The sequence below is a fragment of the Fundulus heteroclitus genome, chromosome 9 (assembly GCF_011125445.2).
Source record: "Fundulus heteroclitus isolate FHET01 chromosome 9, MU-UCD_Fhet_4.1, whole genome shotgun sequence".
In the NCBI taxonomy this organism is placed as follows: Eukaryota; Metazoa; Chordata; class Actinopteri; order Cyprinodontiformes; family Fundulidae; genus Fundulus; species Fundulus heteroclitus.
The window spans coordinates 17,018,610-17,030,241 of NC_046369.1; positions in this window are offsets into that span (position 1 = coordinate 17,018,610).

Genomic DNA, 11,632 nt, shown 5'->3' on the forward strand with positions numbered 1-11,632 from the left:
TTTTTTTAGCCATTGTTCCCAACCCTATCTTTTCTCGTACACTTTCATTAAAATAATTGAACATAAAGTTTGCTAACGATCCGTCTTACAAAACGACCGGAACCCAAGCTAATTTGTCTTGGACATATATACTTTTGTGCACTGACAACCCAAATACTTTGCAGGTCATCTTCAGCCTTCCTCGCCGACTATGTCAAAGTGCAGATCTCGCGGATCGTGACAAGCCAGACAGTCGGAGGAGTGATGTTGGCACGAAGTAAGAGTACATCTGCTGTTCCTCAGATGGAATCAGTATATTCCACAGATAAAATGTTTACAGGGTGAGGAGCAATATCGCTTGGTGGTTCCCCTGTGGCTGAACAAAACTCCTGCTTCGATTAAGCCAAAGGCCAGGAGGACATTCTGCAGCATCATTTCTCAAATAGTTTTGTCAGGTCTGTCACACAGATTGTTCCTTAGAGCAGCTGGACATAACTCTGGGAACCTCTTGGAAAGAAATCAGTCTAAATACTCTGTCAGCCTAAGACAACTCAACATAAACTGCCATCTAAAGTAACGGCCAAAGGGGCATTGTTTGTAGCAATGTTATATTATTTGGGCCTTTTAATGACTCATTTGAGAAGTACGTTCTCCAGGGTGGAATAATGATGTGACCGCAATCTCAGTGAATCCTAATATACAAGTTATTGGTACTTGAGTTTGAATTTATTGCAGATTTCATCTAATCCTCGGAGGGTCTAAATTATAGGTTAAGATATATATAAACAGACACAAAAATATACATATTCCCCCACTAATATTTGAAAATGTTACTCAGAAAGTTGTAGAGAAACCACAACCACCTGCCTTATCTCTGAATGGATATCAGAAATGTAGAGGTCATGTAAATTGGTTGGCTTCCTGGCTCCGATTCAACTGCAGTCTAAAAATGTTCCACCAGGGGTGAGGTGTGGGCCGTTCCACAAGATTAATCTTTGTCTGCTTTTAATGTGTGTTTGGGACTATGTTCTGTTGCAGGATCCAGTTGTTTCAACCAATCTGATCCAAAGTGTCACCCTCAGAAGAAAGGATGTATGGGCACATTTGAGGGACCCCAGTCTCAAACCTATTATAAACTAGAAGCTGTTGGTACACCAGTGCTACTTTCCACAGGGAGGCAAGTTAAATGGCAACTTGGGCCAGACTAAGACAAAAGTCCCTACTACTAAAAGGGACACCTTCAGTTTACCAAAGGCTGCACACAGGCTTTCATAGGCATATGAAAAACAGATTAAGATTGCTCTGTCTTCTCTAACCCCCAGTCGGTCGAGGCAGATGACTGTTCATACTGAGCCCGGTTCTGCTGGAGGTTTTTCCTTCCCGCTAATGGGTGGTTTTTCTTTCCACTGTCGCTTCATGCTTGCTCAGTATGAGGGATTGCTGCAAAGCCATGGACAATGCAGACGACTCTCCCTGTGGCTCTACGCTTCTCCAGAAGTGAATGCTGCTTGTCGGGACTTTGAAGCAATCAACTGGTTCCCTTATATAGGAAGTTTTTGACCAATCTGTATAATATGATTAATTTTGACTTTGTAAAGTGCCTCGAGATGACATGTTTCATGAATTGGCGCTTTATAAATAAAATTGAATTCAATTGTATTGAATTAAGCTAGCTGGCTAGAATGACAATCGAGTCAATGCAAGGCTTTCAAACCTAAAGAAATGCACCAGCTGCAAAGCCAATTGGTGTTATTAGTTAAGATGAAGGGCCACCTCAAACTACATCAACTCCACATGAAACCAACAGCTGGCTGGAACCTGGGACATATTCGGGTGATACGGACCCTTAAAACGCATTAGAATTGTGTTTTGAAAATGATAAAGCAAGCTTTTATTTTATGAACTATGTATAAAGGCCAGGTGTAAGCCACAAAACCAACATTTAAAATATATGATAGTTTATCATGGTTAGTGGTCAAATATTTACCCACAATTATGTCCGCATCTTGTTGGCATAGTAACGTGATTGGCTTTGCTGCAACTTGCCCACAAAATATTTCAAGGGACAGTGCATACGCTTGAGCCTACATGTATGTTATGATGCCACAGGAAATCCAAAATAAATGTAATTTTTATATAGACGTAATATGTTAGGGTCATCTGCCAGGGTCAAATGATCCACTAAAAGCCTATAGTTGGAACTGCACTTGCTCATGATGAGTGTATGTAGCTTTTCGACCTATAGCGAGGTGCAGGAGGAGGTAATTCAAACACGCAGTTTTTTCAGCTGCAATTTCCGGTCATATTTTTCGGTAATAAAAGTTTGAGGATAACTAAGAGTGAGCAACACAATAAAGGAACATGCCTTCAGAACCAACTTCACAGTTTTAACACGTTTGATGGTTTTGATAGAACTTCGAAAAACACTGTTCTCTTTCTGTTTGTTTGTATATTCTTCGTAAATTGAGGTAAAAGGCAATGCAAATGAAAGCTGCTGTGCAGTGCAGGGGGGAAATTAACAAATACAAAGAATAAAAGAAGGAAGAGATTGCCTCACAGTAAACAACGCTCAGACTGTAATTAAGTGACCTGACTTCTATTAGAAGCTTTATGTGAGGAAAATTGTTTCTGCAGCTTGAGGCACTGAACCGTGCATTTGATACCACAGTTCTGCTGCTGTTATCTGTAACCCCTTCAATCCATTGGCCTTTATTCACTTGAACTGTCAAGTCACCACATGGTTACCAGGTTGACAGCTTCTATGGAGGTCAATTTAATGGCGTACAACAATGGGTATAGTGCAAGAAAATGAAAGGCAGCTGCGGCGCAGTCTTGCCCTTTGCCTTACTTTGCTTTAGTCTTGGTAGTGACATAATCCTGGTAGCAGGGTGATTAATGCGATAGGTGGAATTTGTCTCGTTATGTTGACACCAGCTAATAAATTCCTTGTAAACAGGCAGTCACAGCTGTTAATGCATCATCATAATCCAGGATTAGGAGGTGCCAGGCATGGCTAATAAATGCAATTAGACACTGAGAAAATTAAATCGCCAGTACTCGGGCTTTCTTCCATTTTGTCCATCCTGATGGAACCTTAAGTGTGTTGTGTGATCTTGCTGTTTTGCAAGGAGATAATCCAGTTCAAAATCTCCTCATTAGGTAGAGTATCTTGCGCTTTTTTTAAATTTATTTATTTATTTATTTTACAGTTTATAATTGTTGAATATCAGATCTTTGCCAAATTAAAAGTACAAGAAACGTGGCCAAGTTTGCTTTGAAAATAAGTCTGAATAATCAAATTACTAAAAGGTGACCAAATCAAGGAGTCAAATTACAACGCCAAATTTAATCACTGAAATTCTTATAGATTATCCTTTTAAAAGCGATTAGTATTCCTATTTTGTCATGTCACTACCACTAACTTCATTTATTTTGGGGGAATTTTATGTGCTAGACCAACACAAACCAATGTGTAATTGTGAAGCGGAAGGAAAATGCTATATTGTTTTATTTTCTGCAACAAATACAATTCTACAGACCTGGGTGGATGAGCATGCATTCATCCCCCCTGAATCAATACTGTGTAGAATCTGCATTAAGCTCCATCCATCTTTGCATCAACTCTGATCAGGTTCCCTGTCTCTGCTAAAGAAATGCGTCATCATACCATGATGCTGCCAATACCATGCCTTTTGGTTAATGCTGTGTGTTCAGAGGCTGAGATTTTCTTCACATATAGGGTTTTACGTGTTGAACAAAAAAATTAAATATTTTATCATCTAAGGAAAGCAGCTCATGTTCTGTCCCTTACGCAGCTTGTGGAAAACTGCAGAGGGAACTTGATATGATCTCCCTTCCACAATTTAACAACCTTATATGTCTTCTATTAAGCCAATATTTGTGAAGAGCATGGTAGCAAATCTTGTCAACAGATTCTTCAGTGTTCTCTTTTTCAATGTTGATTCTGAGAATAATGCTATCCTTGCTTGGCCTCTTAGTTTAAGTGTCTAAATAGGTTTGCACTTGTACCATACACCCGTAGCAAAAACCTTTAACTACATTCAAGTTAGATATTGTTAGGTGATCACATGTGAAAAAGTTCATTTGGGTGCTGATATTTTTTTCAAAAGGCTGTTTTTGGGGTTAATTCACATACAGAAATAAATAAATAAATAAAAAAACATCCAGATCCACAGGAGACAGTCAAAAAACACCCAGGTCAGCTTCCACTCCCACAAAAGGCTCCACCACCTGTTTATTAAAGGAATAACCAACACCTGGCCACACCCATACTCATCAAAATAAATGTGATTAAATCACATATAAATGCATCTAAAATATCAATTTTAAAAGAGAAATCTGACGCTGAATTTTTATCAAATAATTTTACATATGAAATTTTGAGGAGAACACAAAAAATAGCCTTTACAAAATGGTTGTCGATCAGCCATCCAAGCTGCCATGAGATTGCTGTCATTCTTGGCTGTCAGTCTCTGTCATGGATCATTGGTAAAAGTTGTGAGAAAAAAAAACCTTTCCCCTGTTTTTCACTCACCTGTCTTATTTCTACCACCTGGAACCAAAACTTTTAAAGACACTTCCCCCTACCATCACCTTTCACAACCAGCCCGTCCCATTACCCGAGTGATGGTCAATTGAGATGATCAATTTGCATAATGGAGCATTAAATTGGGCCCATCAAACCCGCCTCTCAGCAGCTTGCTCCCATGGAGGGCTCACCGAGAATGGCAATTGCTCTTGAAGGGGCTGCGTGTATCCTCCTTGCTGGAGTATCCTCTCACCGTGCAGGCAGGATCATTCAGCTGGTAAATGTAGCACCAACCACTGAATAATGTAGGCTCCTATTCACGGGTAATCTTTTACAGGACTGATGGGTTTGTGCTAAAGGTGAATTCAAGAATGAGGAAAAACGGGTAAAGTTAAAAGGTTAAAAAGTAGGAAAAGCAGCACAAATGGAGCATTTTAACCGCACTATAATGTGCATTATGTAATAAAACGCGCTTCAAAACAGCTTTAAATGTTATCGTGCATGGATCTTCAAAGTAACCAGTGTTCATTTCTTGGACACAGAGCAGATCCTTTTGATTAACATTCACCAAGAAAATCTGAAGCCGTTATCTTAGACAGGTTAGTCGAGCCTTTTAGAAGCATGTCAGCGCCTAAGGACCTGTGACAAATTGCATCCTGGGAGCTGCTTGGAAAAGAGACTGATGGACGGTGATTGATGTGTGCGCCGTATGGCACGGGAGAATAAGATACAGCCATCTTGGGCGTCCTCTCCACCATGTTGGCTTTGTTAGAAAGGATTTCTCTGGGGGTAGTGTGCAGAGTACAATATGGCAGAAGCTCCTTGATGTCCAGGTTTTGTTAACCGCTTGTTGTAAAGGCCTATTTGGCATGGTGAGATTTTGTTGGCTGGCGGTGGCAGCTGAATTAAATTTTATGAAATTTAATGCACTCTAAAATGGACTTGGATGGTTACACAGTCCTCAAACAGAATGTGACATGAAAAGGTCTTTTTATGGCATTTATTACATTTTCACTAAGACTCTCTTGGGAGAAGATGATGCACACACAATTGATTTACTCATGTCATGAAGGGTACCTGGAAACTTTATTTCTAATGCATGAGTCCTACCTTTTTCTGCCACAAGCAGCCTGCTGGGCTGCTGACAGCCAATCAGTCAACTCTTGACAGGTGACCGACATTAAAGTACTAAGGGATTCAGAGGTAGTTGTGAAGCAATGATCTGATTTGATCTGTTTTTGTGAAGCCTTTGTCAGATTTCTATATTGTCACTGCAAGAAAGTGGTCGGTGGAAGGCAATCCTGCCTTTTGACAGCAAAACAACTATAATGTAAAAAAAAAAAAAAAACAATTACAAGAAATGCTTTCAAAATGAAATATCACTTTTCTTAGAAAAGTAAAGCAAGAGTTTTGTGGAAAGTTCAATCCAGTAAAGAATGTGACGCCTTTAAAAAAGACTGGCAAATGGATACAGAATCAAACTAGTGTCATCTTATATCACAGTAAAAAGCAGGTTTCTATGTTTATGAAAGAACTGTGTGCTCGGTTTTGTAGGCAGTATGCTTGGATTTGCTCTTAGTTTTCTAAACTTTCCTCATAGGTTACAAGTTCGTTTGGCTGGCAGGACTCACAAATATGCAATCCACAAAATCTTAACTCTCAAGCCCAATGATTTAAAAGAAATATTAAAATAAACATAGAAATGGTCCATTGGTAACAAAATCATCATTTTTCTATGGTCATCTCAGTGCCAAGATCTACATTTCAAGAGACAACCTATGTGTTGAATTAAAGAAAAGAGAACAAAGGAGAGGACCCAGGAGTTCAGCTGAAAGTAATATAAAAGTGGTCCAAAAAGGAAGAGTGAAAGATCCCTCGTTCCATATGCTCTAACCTTATTATAATAAGTCTTATAATTTAAGACAAAAGAAGTGCAATAAGCATAGGGCATCAAGTTCTGGTATAAGTGGTATCTCTCCTATGTGCCAGGATCAATGCTTGAGCATGAGTTTGGTTCAATAGGGGAGAACGCTGGCACCTGAAATTTGTTCCAATGTATCCCATAGGAGAGCAAGGAAAGTAGAGAAGAAAGGAGCACTCTCAGATTCTCACGTCCAGCTTTAGGCAAGGCAAGGCAAGTTTATTTATAAAACACTTTTCAGTAACAAGATGATTCAAAGTTTTAATACTTTCCAAATGAAATTTAATAAGATTGATGCGTTAGGAATTACCCAATTCCTAACGCTGAAAAGAAAACAATGAAGTACAAGGTAATTCAAATATAAAATGAGCTCTCAATTGAAAAAATCTACACTGATATCTCCTGGCAGTAAGATCATGATAATTGTCAGCAAGGTGCAACCCACACAAGATATATTTCAAAATCATAGCACACAATTTTTGAAACTTTTAAAACATTTGAACCTGTTACGTATGCACATGGCCATGTTCTGAACATGCTTTTTCCAGCCTTCGTAGATTGAAATCAGAAACAACTTGAATTGCATGCGTTCGTCTGGCATGTGTTGATTTGTCTGACTTAACACCTCGGTTGAGCCAGTTTTTTCGGATTAAAGCCTAAACATACTTTATTTCCTCTTCACTGGATGCCATCTGAGCATGAAGTGATCTTGCTTAAAGATATCAGGAGTTCCTGTGACTATGCATGCTTTGGCATGTGGTTCTTTGGATCATAGATGTGTATGCAAATGTGTCTCTCTTCCAGTCTGACCATATGTGTCTCTGTGGGCAAGCCGTAGAGCCTGTTTTGATCTGCTTCACAGTGAGTCTTCAGCCTTGCACAGCCTGGTTGGAGGGGGGATTAATTGGTTAGACACTGCTTGCTTGGGTAGTATCTAATTTACCTCCATTAGTTGTTGCACAAAAGAAAAGATCTTTAAACAGACAGTGATGAAATACATCTGAAGTATTTGTTCTTATTCTGGGTAGAACAAGAGACAACCTGGTGTTTCTACTCAAGGCTAACACTGAGGCCAGAGTGAAAACATCCTGCTCTCTGACTGGAACCTAACGCTTTCCTGATTTTATTCTAAATGTCAGGCCCGAAAGACAACATGACTGAGTATTTGCTTCTCTATGCTCCAGATCCATACCATTAGCATAAATGGGGAATCAATTATTTCAGCCCTGATGGAGCTGATTATGCAGAGACAATAAAGGCAGGGGAAAGGAGTTATAATTACAAGATGACCTATGTCACCTTTCCACCATCACCAGTGTACCAGTGCTCTGCTGGTATTTCATGAGTGAATTGGTAATTACCTGATAAGAGCTGCAGAAAACATTGGAGAGCAGATTGCCCCATTTGTACATCTACTTGAATATAGCACTCTTGCTTTCTTACATGGATAAACATAGCAACTGCAGTAACCAAGTAGCCAGATATATGTATGTAGGCCCTACCCCAATGCCCTCTAGGGTCGTGGTAAGATTATAGCATTCAGATGTGCTTGGGTGTAAAAAAAAAATACAGTGAAGTCATTGCTTTGAATAGGCATCATGAAAACTGAGCTTTGATCAATTCACACTCTCACCAATTCACACGCACATTTCCTACCTGTGAACAAAAGAGCTAATATCTTTGTAGTCTATCCATGGCATGGGAGTTCAGTATGTCATAAAAAACTCAAATCTAAAAATATAATTTTTTTTTTTTTTTTTTGCTGTCTGAAAACGTTTAATTAGAATGTAAAATTTTACTAGCTAGCATGGTGGGTGGCTCTCCTTCTCTCAAGCTTGGGTCCTTTACCAGAGGCCTGAGAGGTTGATGGTTCTTCTTAGGATTTTAGCTGCTCATCAATCATCACAATGTCCGGTTGGTTGGCCATTACCATTTTGTCTGTTTGTATCTGGAAGTCCCACAGGATCTTAGCTCTGTCATTCTCCACCACCTTGGGAAGTGACTCCTATTTTGACCTGGGGGGTCTCCAGTTGGTATTCTGAATAGATGTTTCTGTACACCATACCAGCCACTTGGTTATGGTCTTCCATGTATTCATTCCCTGCTAGTATCTTACACCCTGCTGTGAGATACTGGATGGTTTCTGGGGCCTCTTTGCATAGCCTGCACCTGGGATCTTGTCTGGTATGGTAGATCTGGGCCTCTACTGCTCTGATGCTCAAGGCCTTCTCCTGTTCTGCAATAATCAGTGCTTCAGTGCTGTCCTTCAGTCCAGCCTTCTCTAGCCACTGGTAGAAGTTGGTCATTTCTGCCACTTCAGCTATCTGTTGGTGGTAAATCCCACGCGGTGGTTTCCCTCCCACGACGTTTCCTTCAGTTTCTTCTCTTCCAGCTTCCATCATCGGATTCATACATATATATATATATATATATATATATATATATATATATATATATATATATAGAATACAAACATTATTACAAAAAACAAATGATGGCAAAAGTGAAAACTGCAGTGCAGTAAATGTATGTGTTTAAAATGTTACTCAAGTAAATGGAGTATTTAATAACCCCCCATCTTAGTGTATGTATGTATGTATGTATGTATGTATGTATGTATGTATGTATGTATGTATGTATGTATATATGTATGTATGTATGTATATATATATATATATATATGTGTGTGTGTGTGTGTGTGTGTGTGTGTGTGTGTGTGTGTATGTTGATCTTAAGATAGGGATGGGGGGAGAGAAACGAGGAGAGAAAACATCTTTTATCCTTGAGATTTAGGTGCACAGGCGAGTCCTGCCTGGAGGTACTGGCTCTCCTGTGTTCAGCCATGCATCTGTGGAGAGGTTGTGTAGTTTCTCCAGTATGCAGGTCTGAACATTCCTCGCTGAGCTGAACAACAGACACAGCGAGGAACCAAGCTCTCTCTGAGAGTTCGGTTTGGATGGAAATGCACCAGGGTGTTGTGTTTGGAGAAAAACCTTCTGAGTTTCTCAGATGTTCTGGCACCGTATGGGATGAGAAAGGTTTTGCTTTTGTTCTTTACTTGTTCTGTTCAGAGGTGTGTTTTCTGGATTTCCTCACTGTCTTGACAGGGGACACTCTTGAGGACAAAAATTTTCATATTTTGGACAAGGCAAGGCAAGTTTATTTATAAAGCACTTTTCAGTAAGAGGACGAGTCAAAGTGCTGTACATGAAAAAAAAACAAAAACAAAGGAAAAAACATTACAGAGGCAGACACATTGCATTGGAATGACAGAGAACTTTCTCAGTCAGCCAGACTAGCAATGGCAGATTGTTAGGGAAGGTGGATCTGCATGTGAACTTAGATATGCAGAACAGTACTTCCCAAACCGCTTGAAAGCCCGGAACGTCTCCTTCACCAGCTTTGAATTAAGGAAAGCCCTTCATATGAAGGACAAAATGTTTTCAACTACAAGAACTGAAGTCCAGTTGTTGTTTTTTTTGTTGTTTTTGGGATTTACCATGTCCTAGATGACCGCTAATCCTCACTGTCATGTTTTTATGTAATTGAAACAAAGGCAGACTTGCAGTAGCGTATTAGGGTATAAAGTAATAAAGGTGAGACAGCAAACCCTCTCTCTAGCGCTGCTGTTTTGTGGGTTAATCCGAGTTTCTTAAATATATGCATTATTTACGCTCCTTTTTCTCTCTCATGTCTCTTTATTGCTCCGCTGACAGCACTCAGACTAGCATATTTAAGTGTTTATTTGCATGTAAAGCCACAGTGACCCGATAGCTCAGAATTAACTTTAATGCCATATTTGAATGCTTGTCACTGAGGCTCGGGCCGCACCTTTGCCGTTACCACGTTTGGACTTTGCTTTTTCCATCTGCATTAGTTGGAAGTTTTACAAGATTCGTTACACGTTGTGTACTGCAACTCATTTGGTGATAAAACCCAGTGTGCCTCTCTGGGGTTGAAGAATGCAATTCAAATGGCATCATCCTCAAATGAAAGTCTTGGGATGTGCCAGGCACTCAGCTGTACAGCCCACAACCAGCTAATACACAGAAGTGGGGATTACGACCTCCACATCAGGGCTGTCTGAAGGAGAGAAAAAGACGAAGCAAGGAAATAGAATGCTTGATGTGTGAAATAAGGGTGTGCTGGTGGTGGCGTACAGCAGGTTTTATCTCTAGTGTTGCTCCTGCGTGAAAACTTCACCTCGTAAAAGCCTTTCTGCTGGTTGCCAGGGGAAGGAAATGCCAAATAGGCAGGATTAAGGAGACGCAAATGCAGATCTGCTAAATGAGAGTTGTGCTCAAACCCTTTTGCACAAATCATGACCAGGAGCTGCCATGAAGTCATTTTAACCTTTTTTCCAGGAATCAGCATCTAGCCATATTCAACATTTATCACCCCCATTCACTCAAACAGAATAAGTATTTTGAAGCAAAATTGTACATCCTTGTTCATTGAGGCATCAAAGGTAACTGGCAGGGTGAGCCAGATGAGTTACTTCTGAGTGACACCCAGCAATTGTGTTGCAAGATGTTCTGAATTATTTACGTCTGAAAACGGAGCATCCAACTTTAAAGGGGCACCTCGTCCATCCCCTGTAATTATGTTGAGTGTATTAGCGCGGAGGAGCAGCATGCGTATACGTTTCAGTCTGAGCAGGAATCAGAGTGAGATCACACACCATTTCGTCATTTCAGCTCTTGCATCCCACAGCTTGCTTTGAAGTGCCTGGCTGCAAAGAATAATGAGGATGCAAGGTCATTTGGGATGACTTGGGTAGCAGCCCACATACACAAAAATACACACACACACACACACGGAAATCACTGTGGAAGGCACAGCAAAAAAAAAAAGAGAGGAGAGGAATCTCTGATTAGAGCTGAGTACAGTATCTGTTTTTTTCTTGCTGTACAGTATCAGTTAAAGGATTATGCTGTAATGCTAACGCTGAGAGGAGATATTTTAATGAAATGCGCAAGATCGAGATTTTTACATAGAGAGCGTTGGCTCCTTGGCAGCTGTTTATCATTTATAAACGAGGAGTCAAATCCAAATTCATGAACTTAATTGTTGAGTATGCCTGTGGATGCCACAAATGTGAACCGCCGTCTCACGGGGGAACAGCGAAACCTTTTGTTGTGTAATAGTAAAGCTGCAAGAGGTTATGCGAACACTCTTGTTTC